Source organism: Lagenorhynchus albirostris, chromosome 12 (assembly GCF_949774975.1).
Source record: "Lagenorhynchus albirostris chromosome 12, mLagAlb1.1, whole genome shotgun sequence".
Classification (NCBI taxonomy): Eukaryota; Metazoa; Chordata; class Mammalia; order Artiodactyla; family Delphinidae; genus Lagenorhynchus; species Lagenorhynchus albirostris.
Window position 1 is genome coordinate 67,648,555 of NC_083106.1, and position 19,483 is coordinate 67,668,037.

Below are 19,483 nucleotides of genomic sequence, written 5' to 3' on the forward strand. Positions count from 1 at the left end.
GAAGCATGTTGAGCTGGGAGATCATCAGAAAGGTATCTGCAGTACCAGGAAAATGCGACTCCACAGCCACCTAGCACTGAGAAATTTCTTTCAAGATTAAGTACCTTACAAGTTACTGTGCTAGAAAGGAATAGAAAGAAAAGGAAGAATATGTAAACCCAACATCCCTTTCCATTTAAATTGTACATTACATGAGAGCAGTGGTTCTCAAACCTTGTGATCTCAAGGCCCCTTTACAATCTCAAAAGTTATTGATGACCCCAATAAGCTTTCCTTTATGTGGGTTATATCTATTGATATTTACCATATAAACATTAAAACTGGAAATTTTTTAAATATTTATTTTAAAATAAAAATAAGCCCATTAAATGTTAATATAAATATATATATATGCAAGATAATTACATTTTCCAAAACAAAAAATTTTTTGGTGAGAAGAGCGGCATTGTTTTTATCTTTTTATAAATCTCCTTTAATGTCTAGCTTTATGGACTGCAAATACATTCTCACATCTCCTGCTTTCAATCTATTGTGATATCACACATCACATGCCCTCTGGAAAAATCCACTGTACACTCCTGAGAGAATGAAAAAAAAAACAAAAGAAACAAACAAAGTCTTAGTCTTATTATAAAAACAAGTTTGATCACACATACCCCTGAAAATGTCTCAAGGACCTCCAGGGGTCTCCAGACCATACCTTGAACTACTGCACTACAGATTACCTACCATCTGCATGTAAGTGAACATCTAAATTAAACAAAGCGATTTGGCTCATAGGAGTGACTTTTTTCTATCTCCATATAAACCGACTCATCCAATAGGACTCCCTACAGGAATCATATTATCCTGACTAATTTGATGAATCCACAAGTCAATTGAATTTGATAAATTTCATTGATAAATAAATAGTAGGAAATGACAGTTACTGAAAAGAGCTTTGCAGAAGAGCAGCCCTAGAATTAAAACCTGAGTACTCTACATATTAGCTGTCTGATATCAGGCAAATTCTTCAAACCTCAGTGTCCCCATTTTTAAATAGGCATAATAACGATAGTTACTCTTGAGGTATGGAGACTGAATGAGATAGTAAAGTGCTTGACCTAATACACAACGAATTGTGAGTATTCAGTATATTAGCTGTTTTTTATTACTTTTTGTTATGTGGCATAGCTATGCCCACAGCTATTAAAGATGAATCTTTCTTTATACTTGGAGAATTAGTCCTAAAAGTGAGGACTTACATCTTGTTTCCTAGATGTCTCTACACCACAGAAAAAAATGCCAAATAGCTACATCACGAAGATGGCTATTGGGCACACAGTCATTCTGGAGGAAATGAGGTTACCTTCCATCCACACAGCTGGCTTAGAAAGTGATGGGTCTCACTGAGATATTCTGGGAAATGCTTTCACATGGGCTGGGAAAATTAAAATATATTTGAATCTGGCTAGCATACTACTGGTTCTACTCCCAGACTTTTATTTTATACCTTGATTCAAATGATTTGTCTCTTGGAGCCTTACAGAAGTTTCTCTTTTGGTTAATAGAAAAAGGTGCAGGTTAGTGCTTTCTGGTTGGTTACTTGCAAATCCAATTCCATTCTATCTAAACTTCACCTTCTACAAATGAACCTATTTACAAAACAGAAATAGAGTCACAGATGTAGAAAACAAATTTATGGTTACCAAGGGGGAAGCGGGGGAGGGATAAATTGGGAGATTGGGATTTGACATGTACACACTACGATATATGAAATAGATGGCTAATAAGGACCTACTGTACAGCACAGGGAATGCTACTCAATACTCTGTAATGTCCTATATGGGAATAGAATCTAAAAAAGAGTGTATACGTGTATATGTATAACTGATTCACTTTGCTATACAGCAGAAACTAACACAACATTGTAAACTAACTATATACCAATAAAAATTAATTTTAAGAAATAAGTCAGTAAAAGTCATCTTCATCTGTTCCAAATCGACAGAAAATGAGGAAATGAGGAAGTGGGGGGTTAACCACTTGCTTATGGGGCCATCACCACCCATATAAAATAAGTAGTTAAGGAAATGGGAGCCAGATCACTGCTCTCTGGCTTCCCCTAAGCTTTCTTCAACCTCATTTAATAACTTTTGTTGAAGACACAAATTTCCTAAGTAATTTTCTTTACCCAATGCCAGTATATTTTTATAAAATGAAACAGGAAAATATTTCCTTGGAGCACCTGCTGAGTGGCCAAAGACAACAGACGTTTTTTATGAGACAGTACATTTGCACAGGAAAGAAACGAAGAGAATAAGACATCATCCTACGTAGCCATGAATAAATTTCCTCCAGGTCTTACTCCTACTCTCCTGCCAAACTACTGACCCAGAGTCTGGGACCCAATATGCCATAATATAGAGCCAGGAAATAACTCAGTTACTTGGCAAGTATAATTACTTGATTCGGAGAATATCCTTTTCTCCAGTTATCTTTTACACTAAAGCACTTTCCCATGAGATTCATAAGGAAACCTTTAGATTCCTCTTTACTCTAAAATCGCCAAAAACAAACAACTAAAATCCAGCACCTTCAGTTTAATTTTAATGAGGGAAGGCAACAAAACATTAATCCAGGATGACATAAACCAGAACAACATTTTTATAAAAGTTTTAATCAGCAGCATAACAAAGCACACACTGATAAGTTATGAAGATTTCATGTTTGGATCAAATAACAAAATGTTTATTTATATGTTTTTTTAGCTTTTCTAAAGCTAAAAGACTCATGTTTTTGTTAGATGCTTTTCATAATTTACAGTACACTTCTTCCAGTTTCTCCTGGGTTGGTGGTTTGGCAGGACATAGTGACAGTAGCACCTGTATAAAATTTTTTTTTTTACATCTTTATTGGAGTATAATTGCTTTACAATGGTGTGTTAGTTTCTGCTTTATAACAAAGTGAATCAGCTATACATATACATATGTTCCCATATCTCCGTATAAAATTTTTTAGTGGTCACATAATACCATGTCTATCCCCTTGCTTCCTTACTTATGTAAATGTATTGCCTCTTGTAAAAGATATTTGTTATCTCAGGCCACCTAGCACATGCTTCAAGACAATACTTTGCTGTTTCATTGTATAAGAAAATAGTGGTGGGAGTTCCCTTGCAGTCCAGTGGTTAGGACTTGGCATTTTCACTGCTGTGGCCCAGGTTCAATCCCTGGTCGGGGAACTAAGATCCCACAAGCCACGTGGTATGGCCGGGAAAAAAAAGAAAATTAAATAACATGTATTTGATTTCTCAAAAATATTATTTACATATATTTTATTTCCTTTTTTTTTTTTTTTTTTTTTTTGCGGTACGCGGGCCTCTCAGTGTTGTGGCCTCTCCCGTTGCGGAGCACAGGCTCCGGACGCGCAGGCCCAGCGGCCATGGCTCACGGGCGCAGCCGCTCCGCGGCATGTGGGATCTTCCCGGACCGGGGCACGAACCCGTGTTCCTTGCATCGGCAGACGGACTCTCAACCACTGCACCACCAGGGAAGCCCTATTTTATTTCTTAATAAACTTTATCATATATAGTAATATGTTATTTTATTTTTAAAAATGGTTATCATTCCAAAAATTGGGGGGAGTTAATATTCAAGCTTGTATACAATACAATAAATGTCTCATATTAATAGAGAATGTGTTGGAGGAGAGGCTAATCAGGAACTAAAAGCAAGGGGTACAATTGCCCACAAATCCTTGTCTCCTGGGCAAGTTTAACCATGGAAAATACCAGGGCTCTGTTCATTTCATATCTCATAAAATACAGGAGAAGACTGGGAGCCTTAGCACTTCAGGATTCATTGCTGAACAGAGCCATTAAGGATTTCAGCATTTTCTTTATCTGTGTCACAGAAATAGTATTAACGCTAATGTTCCATGTGGACCTGAGTACTCACCAGTCAAATGAAATTATAGATCAAAGCATTAGAATTTTTGCAGAATGATATTAAATAGTATGCAGAAAGCTAGAATGAGATTTTTTTTAATGCACATTTATTTTTGCCCCAGAAATAAAGACAAGGAGAATCTTTCCAAGATCATGCCCTAAAGTAATCTAAAGTAATGAAATTTCTCTACTTTTTTAGACCCAACTCTACTCGTTTACCATTATTTTCCACAAAAATTAAAATCTATTTCAGCACCCATATTTTGTATAAATTAATATAAGGAGAATTCTGAAGGATGAAGTTTAGAAGTGAGCAAAATAAAGAGTTTTTCATTTTTCCATGGAAAGAGAAAAAAATCACTCGAAAAAGATTCTTGAAATTTTTCCATTATTCTAAAGCTCCTTGTTTGTGGAAACTATCCAATTTTCCAAAGAAAACATTATCCTTAGATCTTTGTACTAGAGCATATTTATTGTTATGATTTAAAAGTTACTGTACTTTTATTATTGCTATTAACTATCTTTTTTAACACTGGAATCATTTCTGATGCCAAAGAAGATATTTTTTATCAGCAGGTTTACCATATTAATTTAATAAAACAAATAAGAAATCAAGCCATAAGATCATTAGGCAAGAACAGACAACAAGATTCCATTTCTAGTAATGGCTGAGTAGCTCATATTAGACCAATCCTCTCAAAGTGACAATTATAAACTCTGGACAAAATACACAAAAAACAATCTCTGAAGCCATTTGAGAGCAGCCAAAAGCAAGCAAAAAACTGGTGGCCAACATTTAGAGGGAACGCTTGGCACTTGGATAATTGCCCATTTTTTATGTCCTTTTGCCTGAGGGCAGTCCACAATTCATGCCACTAGAAAGTGACTAAAACTTGAGTAGAAACCTCACTGGCTCAGTAATCAGAAGACAACATTCAGGGCAATAGCAGCTGGAAAGTGGAGGGGAAAATACTGGAAAGAAGAGAGCCACAGACGGGAAGCCCCAAATTCTACATATAAACTCTGGCCAAATCTTTGGCCAACCCTAAACTAAGCATATGTTGTGCCAATACCAAGAAGCCCAGCTAAGGCTAAAAGAACTAAACAAATTTCAATTGCTACATAACACAGGGGAATTTAGAATTTGAGATAGGCCAGGTTAATTGCCTGCTAAAACAAAGCAATACTCTTCAGAGTAACCTAAGAGAATCCAGGGTCTCTACAATATACTATTCACAATATGCATGATATAATCTAAAATTACTAGACATAAGGAGAGACAAGAAAATATGACTCATATACAAGAGAAATGACAGTCAAGGGAGACCAACTCTAAGATGATTTAAATTTAGAAATAACAAATAGGGTTTTAAAAGAGCCATTACAATTATGCTCAAATATATGAAGGAAATATACTCATAATGAATGAACACACCGAAAATCACCAGAGAGAAACGGAAATTATAAAAGAATCAAATGGAAATACTGGAATGAAAAATATATAATACCTGAAATAAAAAATTCATTGGATGGGCATAACAGTGGATTGGAAATAACAAAAGAGTCAGTCAATGTGAAGTTAGGTCAAGAGAATTATCCGATTGAAGAACAGAGAGAAAAAATTTGAAACACATAAAGAAAGCTTCAGAGACTTGTGAGAAAATAGGAAATAATAGTACATAATAATATAACATGTAATTATAGTCACAGATGAGAGAAAATACAGAGAAGGGGACAAAAAAAAACTTTTGAAAAAATGATGCAAAAAATTTCCAAATTCGGTAAAGAATATACATTTACAGATTCAAGAATCTCAGTGAACCCCAAGCAGAATAAATAAAAACTATACCTATGTACATCTTAGTCAAAATGCTAGAACCCAAAGATAAAAAGAAAATCTTGAAAGTATCAGAGAAAAACAACACAAAATTATATATAGGGAAATAATGATACAGACCGTAGCTGATTTCTCATTGGGGGAAAAAGAAAAAAAATGGAACAATATCTTTAAACTGAAGAGGGAAAGAAGGAAAGAGGGGAGGGAGGGAGGGAGAGAGACAAGGAAAGAAAGGAAGGAGGGAGAGAGGGAGGGGGAGGGAAGGAAGGAGGGAAGGCAGGAAGGAAGGAAGGGAGGGTGGGAGGGAGGAAAGTAGGACTAGGATTCTTTATCGAGTGAAAATCCCGTTTCAAACTGAAGGAAAAGTAAAGGTATTTTTATATAAATGAAAACTAAGAATGTTTGTTGTCAGCACTTACAAGAAATACTTAAGGGCTTCCCTGGTGGCGCAGTGGTTGAGAGTCTGCCTTCCAATGCAGGGGACACGGGTTCGTGCCCCGGTCCGGGAAGACCCCACATGCCGCGGAGCAGCTGGGCCCGTGAGCTATGGCTGCTGAGCCTGCGCGTCCGGAGCCTGTGCTCCGCAACGGGAGAGGTCACAACAATGAGAGGCCCGCGTACCGAAAAAAAAAAAAAAAAAAAAAAAGATAAATATGTGGGTAAATATAAAAAACAACCTTTCTGCTCTTTTCCTTAAAATACATCTTACTGTTTAAGGTAAAAATTATAGCATTGTATTGTGGGGTTTATTTCACATGATTATGTGATATGTATGACACCTGGAAGCATAAAGGAAGTAAGTGCAGATAATCAGGCCAAGTGGAAATTTCCTGACAGCCTTTTCTTTTTTTCAATGTACAACTTACATTCAGTAAAGTACACAAATCTAAGTGTAGAGTTGGATGATTTTTTTATTTTATTGAAGTATAGTTGATTTACAATGTTGTGTTCATTTCTACTGTAGCAGATGGATGAATTTTTACATAAGCATTCACCCAGGTAACCACCACCAAGATCAAGATTGAAAACATTCCGGCTCCCCCAGAAGTTTCCCTCACGGCCCCTCCCATATGATGTCACTCTTCTCGCCTCTTTCATCCCAGAATAGCTGAACCTGTCCTGACAACTATTTTCCCCCATGTTTACTTTTCCTACCTCTTAGTCCTCTATCCTCCACTTGTGATCTTTAAGGCTGTATTGATTAGCACCCCTGTCAAAGGCTCATTCGAGGGAGATGTGTATCTATTCCTCAACGCTAGAAGAATAGACAAATTAATTTCTGAAACAGGAGGCATGAGGCTGAAAAAGACAAAAGGGCGTGGAAAGAGGAGAGGAAGGAGGATATTTTCTTGAACATGCCGACCTAGCAACTCCATGGAATGAAAACAAACATGACTTCTTTTCCATGAAAACTCCACTTTCCCTCACAAGCCTGTAAACAGCCGCACAGACCGCCTAGGATGATCTCGAAGGACTTCCCGTTCCAATTTTCTCTGATTTTACAGCCTCTGCAAGTGGGCTTCAGAGTTCTTCCCCAGAGCAGTACCAGCCGGGCTGAGTGCCCAAGGCAGCCAAGGGCACCCTGGCTCCAAGTCCCAAAACTTGTTAATGATGATGCTGTTGGCCTTGAGTGCAGGCTTGCTGATTAGGAGGCGGTAGGTAGGGAATGCAGCAAGCTCTGAAGATAAGTGAATTCATTACTGCAGGGTGTGCGGTGACGCTCACATCAAAAGCCAACATCACGTTTGGTAGCACAGGAAGATCATCTCGGTGCTTTGTGACCACCTAGAGGGGTGGGATAGGGAGGGTTGGAGGGAGATGCAAGAGGGAGGGGATATGGGATATATGTATACATACAGCTGATGCACTTTGTTATACAGCACAAGCTAACACAAAAGTGTAAAGCAATTATACTCCAATAAAGATGTTAAAAAAAAAAAAGCCAACAGCACGAAGGGGTCTTTGATCTCCAGTTCAGTACCCTTTCAAGTTGTACCCTTTCTCCTGCCCAGAAAGTTCTTACTTCTTTTCCCCTTGGTTTCTGGGGAGAATTCTAATAAGAGTGACCTCCAGCCCCATGTACCCACACAGTGCTGAGCACATGGGGGGTTGGAACACCAGCCTGAATCCACAGCCAGCTCCCTGCATGGCAGCATGGCCAAAGCCTCCAGTCCCCAGCCACACAAAATAAGAGCACAGCTTTCCTTTTAAGAGCAGCTCATGCACCAGGAGACCTATACAAGATTGCTCTCAGCAGCATTGCTGATATGAGCCTAAACTAGAAAGAGCTCAAACAGCCAGCAACAACAGAATGATTACATTGTTTTGTGTCCTAACAACGGAATACTATACAGCCAGGAAAACGGCCAAACCACAGCTCCAGGGAATCACATGGACACCTCTCACAGACATAATATTGGGTGAAAGAAACCAGCAGGAAAATAATAATGCTGTATAATCCCATTTGTATAAATTGTAAAGCATGCAAGACTCAATTATAGTTTTCTAGATGAATAGTTAGGTGGCAAAAGCATAAAGAGAAGCAGGGAAACAATTGGTATTAAAACCAGGGAGGAATGGGGATTCCCTGGTGGTCCAGTGGTTAGGACTCTGAACCTTCACTGCCGAGGGCCCAAGTTCCATCTCTAGTCGGGAAACTAAGATCCCACAAGCCGTGTAGAAAAAAAAAAAATAATCCCAGCTCCTGCTGGCTGTTAAAAAAGAGAAAACAGGGAAGAGGGAGGAGTGTGGCTGAGCAGGGGGGCTGTGTTTCTGGGAGCTGGGAATTGTCTACTTCTTGATTCAGGTGATGGTTACCTAGGCGTTCCCTTCTTTATGTTGTACTTTTTTTTTCCTCTCTAATCTTTTCAGTAACTATATCACACAGTTTTAACAAAAGGGTTTCATATAGAAAAGCAAAGCTTGAGAAATGTGAGACTAGCTACAGGAACTGGAGTTTCAAAAAAAAGAAAAGAAATTCTGCTCAGCTTCTGCAATGCCTAATAAAGCTGCAAATCTAGCCCAAACCCGCAGGCTGTCAGATGCACGAAGTGTGAGCACAATGCAGGCGGTGGAGATGGATCCTTGGGTGAAAGTTTCACGGAAAAGAAATCTGTCCTTGGCCGCCCACCCTTCACCAGTGCAGCACCAGCCCCGGGAGCTCAGTGGCTCAGAGGGGCTGGGAGAGGTCCGCCTTTCACAGGGAAGCTGCCTGGCCCTGAGCCCTTTCACCTCTGCTGATGCCAGAAATCCTGACGGAACAACAGTCTCCTTGGTGCCCGAAGAGGAGGCTGTAGCACTGCCTGGAGATAAATCCCTTCAGAGTCTGTGCTTCCCATAGGGAAAGTGTTGCTTTCAGAGCCTCCGGGCCCTGCAGGGCAGAACGTGCCCCTCTCCTGCCCCATGCCAAGCGTGTGACAGCGGAGGGTTCCCAGCGTGTGACAGCGGGGGGTTCTTCCCAATTATCCTCAGGCTCCAGCTACGGCGTATACTTTCCATCGGATGGGATCACCCAGCTGAGCTTTGAGGCATCACAGACAAAATGAATCAGATGTGTTTGCTGGCAATCTGTATATCTTCTCTGGAGAAATGTCTATTTAGGTCTTCTGCCCATTTTTGGATTGGGTTGTTTGTTTTTTTGATATTGAGCTGCATGAGCTGCTTGTGTATTTTGGAGATTAATCCTTTGTCAGTTGCTTCGTTTGCAAATATTTTCTCCCATTCTGAGGGTTGTCTTTTCGCCTTGTTTATGGTTTCCTTTGCTGTGCAAAAGCTTTTAAGTTTCATTAGGTCCCCACACATGAAAGGATGCTCAACATCACTAATCATTAGAGAAATGCAAATCAGAACTACAATGAGGTATCACCTCACACCAGTCAGAATGGCCATCATCAAAAAATCTACAAACAATAAATGCTTGGAGAGGGTGTGGAGAAAGGGGAACCCTCTTGCACTGTTGGTGGGAATGTATATTGGTACAGCCACCATGGAGAACAGTATAGAGGTTCCTTAAAAAACTACAAATAGAACTACCATACAACCCAGCAATCCCACTACTGGGCATATACCCTGAGAAAACCATAATTCAGAAAGAGTCATGTACCACAATGTTCATTGCAGCACTATTTACAGTAGCCAGGACACGGAAGCAACCTAAGTGTCCATCGACAGATGAATAGATAAAGAAGATGTGGTACATATATACAATAGAATATTACTCAGCCATAAAAAGAAACAAAATTGAGTTATTTGTAGTGAGATGGATGGACCTAGAGACTGTCATACAGAGTGAAGTAAGTCAGAAAGAGAAAAATAAATACCGTATGTTAACACATATATATGGAATCTAAAAAAAAAATGGTTCTGAAGATTCTAGGGGGAGGACAGGAATAAAGACGCAGACATAGAGAATGGACTTGAGGACATGGGGATGGGGAAGGGGAAGCTGGGACGAAGTGAGAGAGTGGCATGGACATATACACACTACCAAACGTAAAATAGATAGCTAGTGGGAAGCAGCTGCATAGCACAGGGAGATCAGCTCGGTGCTTTGTGACCACCTAGAGGGGTGGGATAGGGAGGGTGGGAGGGAGACTCAAGAGGGAAGAGATATGGGGATATATGTATATGTATAACTGATTCACTTTGTTACAAAGCAGAAACTAACACACCATTGTAAAGCAATTATACTTCAATAAAGATGTTAAAAAAAAAAAAAACGAATCAGATGAAGGGCGCTGATCCCAAGAGCTGGGTTCTACGGCCCCTGCACCCGACTGGCCCCAAGCAGCTTTGACTTTCTGGCAAAGATGGAAGAGTCAGGTGTGTCCTCACCACTAGGTCAGAGATGTCGTCAGGTTGTGTGGGTAGACCACCTCCGTCCTCAGAGAAGCAAAAAAGTCCTTTCTGTTCTTTTTCATCCAGATTAGAGCCTCTGATCATGTTGTAACAGGAGAAGCAGAACAGGCTGTGATCCAGAGGGGTCTGCGCATAGACACAAGTGGCAAAGGCACAGCTATCCCATTGTACTTTTAGCTCTGCGTCTCTCGTGGCACCTTCACCCCCTCCCCCTCTATCTCGTGTTGTAATTATTTGTGGACTAACCACTTACCTTACCTACTCCATTACTGGGCTGCAGGCTCCAGAGGACACACCCCCATGCCTGGCACAGTGCCCTGTAGTCACTAGTCCCTCTAAATGTTGGCAGAATAGAAGAAAGAAGGTCAGCACACCTTAATCTCGAAACTATGCCAGTTATTATAGGAGATGCTTAATGTATGCTTCTCACAACCAGTCTCTGAGGTCAGTGTTATTATCACCAGGTTACAGATTGAGGCTCAAAACTGTTAGAGGACTTGCCCAAGGTTCCTCAGCCAGCCAGAATCAGAGCTAGATATGAGTCTAAAGCTGTTGTTCTGCCAGGTCCCTGCTCTTCTCTCGCCATGAATGAGTGAACGAATGGGGTTGATGTCTACAAGACACTTGAGTCCCCCAAGTGCTACTAATGCCGCTTCCCAGCAATACTCGCCTGAGGTTCAGGGGGCTTTTTTAATCCGTTGGCAGTTCCTATTGGGAGTGGAATTAACCCAAAGACAACAGGGAAGTAGCCTTCACACTATTTCGTGAGCTACTCTCTCTGCCTGCATCACTAACAGGGCTAAGGTGAATGTCACTGCCTTACTTGTGTCTGCTCTGTCCTTAAGCATGACCATGCCCATGACGGTTAAGCAGACTCCTGAACTCACCCAGGCCTGCTCCTTGGGATGTCTGCCCCATCACCTACCTGCCAAAGCCTGCTCATCCTTCAAGACCCATGTCCTGCAGGAGAAGACAAGAAAATAGACCATGGGAATACAGTACAACAGGACGTTATGTTCATCTCGATGTGGTATAATTGAAGCTCTGCAACGATGACATAATATTGTCCGAGAAATAGAACCCAACTGTGATTAAGTCTCCAGATCTAACTGCCAGTTGACAGGAATGCAGGGTTTAGAAGGACATGGTAAAACACTACAAGGGTGGAATTAGCCAAAACTAGATTATGGAAACAAAACAATTGAGCTGATTCCTTCAACAAATACACAGGATGGGGGATGGTGATGGAAACTTAAAAGAAACTTAGGAAACATATCAATGAAATGCAACTACAGACCGAACTTTAAAAATGAAAACTTTCCAAAGACATTTTTGAGATAACTGGAGAAAAAATAAACATGAAGCAGATATTAGATGACATTAGAGAATTATCGTTAATTTTGTTAGGTATGAAAATAGTTTTGCAGTGACTTTTTTCCCGAAGTCCTTATCTTTTAAAGATAGATCCTGAAGTATTAGTGAATGAAATGATACAAAGTCTAAGATTGCCTTAAATTTCTCTGCCAGGAAAAATAACTGTGGGGAGAGATGAAACCAAAATGGAAACTGTTGATAACTGCTGAAGCAGGGAGGGATCGTTGTTACACTCCTCTCTACTCGTATGTATGTTTGAAATTTTTCATGGTAAAGTGTTAGATTTTTTAACACACAGATGGCATGCGAAGTACACTGGTGGATAAAGGCTGAGGCCACCTGGGGAGCAGAGAGGAAGGGTTCTAAACCAGCCTGAGGAGGTTGGGGACAGCTGGACAAAGGAGACAGGCCCTCCATTCTTGAGCTCTTCTGGCATGCACCATGCTGCCTTCTCATGAGATACAACCAATTCACCTCTGGACAAAGAGATGCAAGCAAATCATCTTTGAGACCCCTGGACACAGCAGAGTAAGGCAAACAGCAGGTGTTAAATAAAAGCTTTTGAATGATTTACTTATAACCCTCCGAAGACCCCTTTGATGTTCCCATGAAAGCAGCAGTGGCAGCAAACACTGTATGTTGTGCTGGACCTGTAGGATACACAGAAGAGAAAACAGTCTCCACTCTCAAGGGAAGACAAGCCATTCACATAAAGAAACGACCTGCAAAAAGGAGCTCAACGTGCTAAGTGCTAAATGAATGGTATGACATGGCACCTCTGAGGATTTGTGTACAGAATGTCTCGCTAAGTTAGGGAAAGAATCCAGGCATGTGAGGATGAGGGCCATCAGTAGTGGCAGTGGTGGGAATACGAAGGAAGGAAGGGGTGGTTGTGGAAGAACTGATCCCACTGTGAGGAAGTGTGTAGACCAGAAGAGTGGTGGCCCCCAGGACACTTCCCCAGACCATCAAAGCTCATGTGGATTCTTTCATCATCACTGCCAGGGGCATGGTGAAGGGGGCGCTGAAGGGATCACGTATTCACAGACAAAAGAGAGCCCTGTGAAGACTAGTTTTTGCCAATGCAAGGTGTGCAGAGAGCAGGGAGAGAGGGTGAACATGCATTACATGTTCCCTGGGTAATTTTACCCTCTCTCCCTCGTCCTCTACAGTGGGATCAGAATCCCCCAAATTCCCTGCCCCTCTGAATATCTCAGGAAAACCAAATGGAAAGATTCCATCTGAATATGCCTGAGGTTTTCTCTGCATGATCAGGACACACCTCGCCAAGACTGAGAAGTGGCCCCTAGCCTGCCCTTCCTCATGGCTGGGAGAAGCCACTCCAGGCTGATCGCCAGTGCCTTTCTGCTCTATCTTTAGAAGCTTCGAGGGAGCAGCTTTCCCAAAGCTGAGCTCCCTAATGCTTTGACACAACCTGGAAATGAGCAGGGAAACCTCAGGAATCACTCACCAGCCCAGCAGGATGTAGGCCCAAAGATAAAATTAAGTCGACTTATAGAAAATTTTAAAAGGTCCTATCTCTCGCACACCTGAGTCTGTGGGCCGAGAGTCATGATCCCCACCTAAGGAATAGACCCTTTTCAAGTCAGCTTAAACAGAAAGGGGGGGTTACTGGAAGAACACACGGAAATCTAGAACTCTAAATTGGGCAGGGCCAGGCTTCAAAAGAGATTAAAACCAGGTCCAGAAGCCATCAGACACCAAAGCATCATCTCCGTGTCCCTCTCTCCCCACCTGTCTTTCACTGTATTTCCATCTCTTCTCTCTCTCTCTCTTTTTAAAATTTTATTGGATTATAATTGATTTACAATGTTGTGTTAGTTTCAGATGTACAGCAAAGTGATTCAGTTATACATATGCATATATTCAGTCTTTTTCAGATTCTTTTCTCACATAGGTTATCACAGAATATTGAGTAGAGTTCCCTGTGCTATACAGTAGGTCCTCATTGGTTATCTATTTTATATACGGTAGTGTGTGTATGTCAATCCCAACTCTCCTCTCTTGTTCTCTAAATACTAACTTCCCCTATTCACTTGCACATACATGGGCCAAACATGGATGCCCAACTCTGATTTGTTGCTGTTGTTGTTTTTCCAAAAGCAAACAAACAAACAATTTTAGTGACTACAATAATATTATTTGACATTTTGCAAATCCCTTTAATGGTTTGCTTAATAGAAGATAGCTGAATTACTACTTCTGCATTCAATCTGTTGTGTTAGGTTGTTTTGGTTGAAGTATATGAAGAAAATTCAGCCTCACAGAGACATGTAACTAAAAAAGAGTGGAGTATTTTAATGGACTTTTCAAATGATTGTGGATAACCTTTGATAACTATACCAAAACTCAACAAGTAGTAGTTTCTTAAAGTTTAGATGCAGTGTGGAATCTGAATTTATATCAATGAAATTTCCTTCCTGTTAAATTATAATCCATTCGTCTATCCACTTTGAATGAATCTCTTACTCATGTCTTTGTTATTTGAAAAATATGGGTTTACTGAGGTCTGCATATCTTCCAAATGTTGACACATTTCATGACAAAATATATTTAACAATCACAATTGGTAATATCACCACAGATCCCACCAGAATACTATTATCTATTGAAAAGCTGTCTAGTTCGTGGTGTGGCAGTTACAAAAATTTTTTTAATTTTAGTTTTCATTTGGAAGCTCAAATTTTACCATTGGCAAAAAATGCTGTTGGTTGTTTTCCTTGAAGTGACAGGAAAACTTCATTTATTTTTCAAGAAAATGTCTGCCAAATACCCAAGGCTAAGAAACCACAGTTTGTTCTTTCAAGTAAGAATAGTGCTCTTAAAAAAAAAAATTTTTTTAATGTGTTTAGTTCACAGCTCAGACAATCACATAAGTGGTTTTCCTCTAGACAGCTGCCTACTTCGGCATGCGGTAGAAGTGCTATATGCAAACTTCCCATTTTATCACACAGAATATTGAAAAGATGTGTACTCCAGAGTCAAGAGTTAATGAAATTAATAATTTTTACTGCTTCATCAAGAACACTCTTAAGTGAAACTGGCTTTTGCTTTTCTTTTCTTCTTCTTTTACTGTGAGTGCATGATGGTAAAAAATACAGTGACTACAGGTGAGTGCCGCTGCACTGACCTGGTTCATGCTAAGATGCTAGCTTTTTTGCTTGTATACTATCAGCAAATAAAGAAAGAAAGAAAAGCACAGTAAAAAAGAAAAATAACCTCGTAGCATCATTATGAAAATGGTTTTGACTTGGTAGACCCCATGAAAGGGTCTCAGGGACCACGCCCCAACAGGGATCCATGGACCATGCGTGGAGAACTGGTATCTAAACCATCCAAATTCAAGCAATTAACAAACTCCCTGGGTCCCAATACCCTATTCCAGGGAGAGGAAATTTGGGTTAGATGTCTGCTCCTAGCCCTCAGTGTGCCCAGGCACTTGCCCATGTGGCAAGTTGTCTACTTAGCAACATTTGTGGGACGAGAGAGTCTGAAAAGAGGTCTGGCAGAGCTGAGGTTCAGGAGAGGGTGAGGTTAAGAGCCCCATGAACTTAAAAAATGAGTTGGAACAGTGAGGGAATTCAGCAGGAATATGTCCTGGAACCTGACCAGATAACTTTTAACAACTGAAGTACATTCAGTGTTTTACAGATTCCAAAGTGCTTTCACATGCATTACCTCATTTAATCCTTCCAACAGCTTTGTGAGGTAAACGTTATTACTGCCGCTTTACAAATGAAGAAAGAGTAGCTTAGAGAGGTCAAGGGACTTGCACAATCCTATAACAAAGAAGTGACAGAACCTAGGTCTTCAGACTTGAAGTAAAGGGCTCATTCACCCTCGGCCAGCTGCCTGCCATGTAGTTATACCCTAGGTGACCCGCAAGATGTGCTCAAGAGTGTGGCTAAGGATTTGGGACAAGGATCCTGCACCTGGTGAGAGGGCAGGTGAAAGAAGAAAGACTTTGAGCTCCCTGCCTAGAACTTAAAGTTAAGAAAAGGGAATGGAGGACTTCCCTGGTGGTGCAATGGTTAAGAATCTGCCTGCCAACGCAGGGGACCCGGGTTCGAGCCCTGGTCCAGGAAGATCCCACATGCCACAGAGCAACTAAGCCCGTGCGCCACAACTACTGAGCCCGCGTGCCTAGAGCCCGTGCTCCGCAACAAGAGAAACCACCGTAATGAGAAGCCCGCGCACTGCAACGAAGAGTAGCCCCCACTGGCCGCAACTAGAGAAAGCCCGCGCGCAGAAACGAAGACCCAACGCAGCCAAAAGTAAATTAATTAAAAATGAAAAAGAAAAGAGAATGGGGCCGGAGTCAAGGGTTCCTAACTTTCTTGAACCCTGGACAGAAGTTGTGTGCTGTGAGGACCCTGTGGACTAACTCCCCCATCCATATGGGCTAAGTCCCCCAATATGGGCTAAGTCTCCCATATGGGGTGCTGTTGGCTACTCCATAAACTCTCACGGGAATGAGCCTGCTTTTTACATTGTGGTCACTGGCAGTGAAGTGCTTCTCCATGTGGGAAAAGAACACTGCTTTTGAAAAATAAAGTGTGAAAGGATGTATTACTTATTAACTATCTGATGTGAATTCCTGTGTTCAGACTAGGAATTAAAGTATAGACTTTGTTACATTATAAACATTTTTTTCCCCTACAGTCGACCAGCTGGAGGACCTTCCCCATGAGAAAGAAGCATCAGGTCTAAACAGAGAGCCATCCACTTAGGGAGTCTGGCTTTGATCATTTCCCTGACGCAATCCAGTTTCCTTTAACCTCTCTCACCCTGTATTAATCTTTAGGATGTTATTCCAAGGGGGCTGAGTCAAGAGAAAATGAAGATTAAAGCTATAAAGGAAACCAACATGGGAAGATCCGGGCTCAGTTTTAAAGCAAAGCCAGTGAGACATCACCATGGAGAGAAATTGATAACAGCCTCGAGACAGGGTATCCCCATATGCTAGTCACTAGCAACTTATGGATGTTGAGACTTGAGATGTGGCCAGTCTGAAATGAGATTATGTTGTACATGGAAGATACACATCAAATTTCAAAGACTTAGGACAAAAACAAGGCAAAAGAAAATCTCATGAATAGTTTTTATGTTGATTACATTTTGAAATGTTATATTTTGGATATATTGAGTTAAATAAAATATAGTATTCAAGCCAATTGCTCTTGGTTTTTTTTATTTTTTTTTTAATGTGGCTGCTAGGTAATTTTAAATGATATATGTAGCTCGCATTATATTTCTGTTGACAATACTTGCCTGGAGAAGTCAACCCAACAGCTCTGCTAACCTCACTGCCTCCGGCTCCCCCTCGTTTTTATTTGAGCCATATCAGTTTGTTCTCTTTTTAATTTTTTCATTCCTTCTCAAATTCTAAAGATAAGAAATAATTTTGAAAGGCAACTCATTCCAATTTAGTTTGGGCAAGTTTTGATGATAAAAATTTAGAAGAAGGAGAAGGAAAGAATATAAAAACCCAAGGTCTCCTGGTTTATTAAGAAGGTAAAAAAAAAAAATTCTGCCCATCTATTTCCTTTTCTCATTAAAGAGAAGATGCCCTCTCCGTGACAAATTGATGTCCCTTTTAAGGAAGAAAGAATAAATATATAATAATGACAGATTAGTTCCTATTCGACAGTCACTTAACATGAGTCCCCTGAATTTGAGGTCTCCCACCACATATTAGCAGATGGCCCCAAAGCTGGAACAAATTACCATGTAAATTACCATAACAAATTAAATGCTATTACTTTGTGAAAACAAAGCTAAGTTCTGACCCAGAAGGTTAAAGTGCTGGGCGTAGGAGGGGAGGTAGAGAGTGGCTGTGAGTGTGACCACGCCAGCACACTTCAATATTTCAGAAAAGCTACAGGGTATTGGGGACGTCTGGAGGAATCCTGTGTCTTGCCTCTAGGCTTTTGACAAACATTTACTTCAGCAGAACACAAAGCAGCCTTGAAGTTCAGGATAAAAGTTAACAAAAGGACGAGGTCTTCTTTGGGCAACTTCAGCAGGAATATGAAGAAATGCACAGAAAAACAAAGGTTTGGGGGTGGGGAATGCAATACTTGCTGTTATTCGGTAGAGGATCTGATACTGCATTTCCTGGCTTCCCCACCGCCACAGAGATGACCTTCACCACAGCTCCCAGGAGTGACTCATTGCTCCCCACTGAACATCTCTCCACTAATCAGAGGCTTGTTAAACAAGCCCGCAGGTAGCCCATCAAACTCAGTAGTGAGGTGTGACTTCTCCCGCCTCCACTTCCCCTCCCATTGATTCACTCCCCGAGTGATTCTGGTGGCCTGGCTCTGCTATTGAGGTACTTTATTGAACAAAGTGATATACAGGAAAACAAGAATCCAGGCAGGAGCACCAATCTTTAAAAACCAATCTTCATGGACTTGTTTCTATCCATCTTTCATCCATCTTATATCTCTCCTCCCTTTTTATTCTTCCCTTTGTGCCTGCTGGATTTGCTCAAGGTGTGTGAATTGCTGTGAGGTTTCCCCACCTTTTCTATCTCTGGCATCCTCCAGTTAGCATTTCCCAATGCCCTAACGCTTCTCCTCCTGCCCGAGCCTGTGTTACCCTCCCAGCTGCCTGGGAACGACCCTATTCTGCAAGCTACCACATGTGAAAGGGCTGGTGTTTTGCTAGGATGTTTTGAAATGATGAAACTTATCTGTCCCCCAAGGAGACTGACTCAGCAAAGATCATTACAAACACTCCACATCTTAGGATCGTGGGAAAGGGAAATTAGAGCAGGGATTAGTCTGGAAGATCCCACTTTTCAGTATTACACAGTGGTGCTAAGATATTTTGGAGAAGCCATTAGAAAAATAGAAAATCTTCCTTAAATTTAAATGTGCATGCTGTATAAAAATACTTAAGTCTGAACAGACATGAAAGCTTAGCAACTTCAAAGTATGATACAAGCTCTGTATAATTAATCTGAACCCACACCCAGATAGAGAAGTCAGTATTACCAATCCCCATACATTTTCAAATGGAGCAACTTCGCCACAGTAAGGTTTTAAAAATTGTCCAAAGAGAACCAGCATGAATTAGCAGGTGTGGCTTAACAAGAACCAGCAACAGACAAAAGATAATGGAGAGGAAAAAAAAGAGGCAGGGAGATACATGCAGAAAAAAGTCATTCTGAAATCTTAACTGTTCTCTGGAAGGGAATAGAAGACCAGTTTTTAAATGACTATAAGACCAGTTTTTTTCAGAGGATATTCTACCTTGAAATTATTACAGATAATATACTCATACAAACAGACCAAACTGGGCCAGGGTTTTCTAGAAAACAAAGTTTCTTGCTTGAAAATTCTATCAGTCTTTGAAGTAAAAGTATGTGTTTATTATTGCAAGAGGAATATGCTAGAATAATTAATGATGATTATGAAAGAAGTTAATTTTATATGAAAATTATTGAGAACTTTTCAATA

General features: G+C 40.6%; 1 long non-coding RNA gene across 1 annotated transcript; it reads right to left on the reverse strand.

The window, feature by feature from the left end:
- Positions 1-411: 411 nt before the first annotated feature.
- On the reverse strand, positions 412-11,582 carry LOC132530877 (uncharacterized). Its single transcript, XR_009543938.1, has 3 exons — positions 11,548-11,582; positions 10,599-10,748; positions 412-578 (listed from the first exon to the last, which is right to left on the reverse strand). It is a non-coding gene; the product is annotated as an uncharacterized LOC132530877 (long non-coding RNA).
- Positions 11,583-19,483: the final 7,901 nt, after the last annotated feature.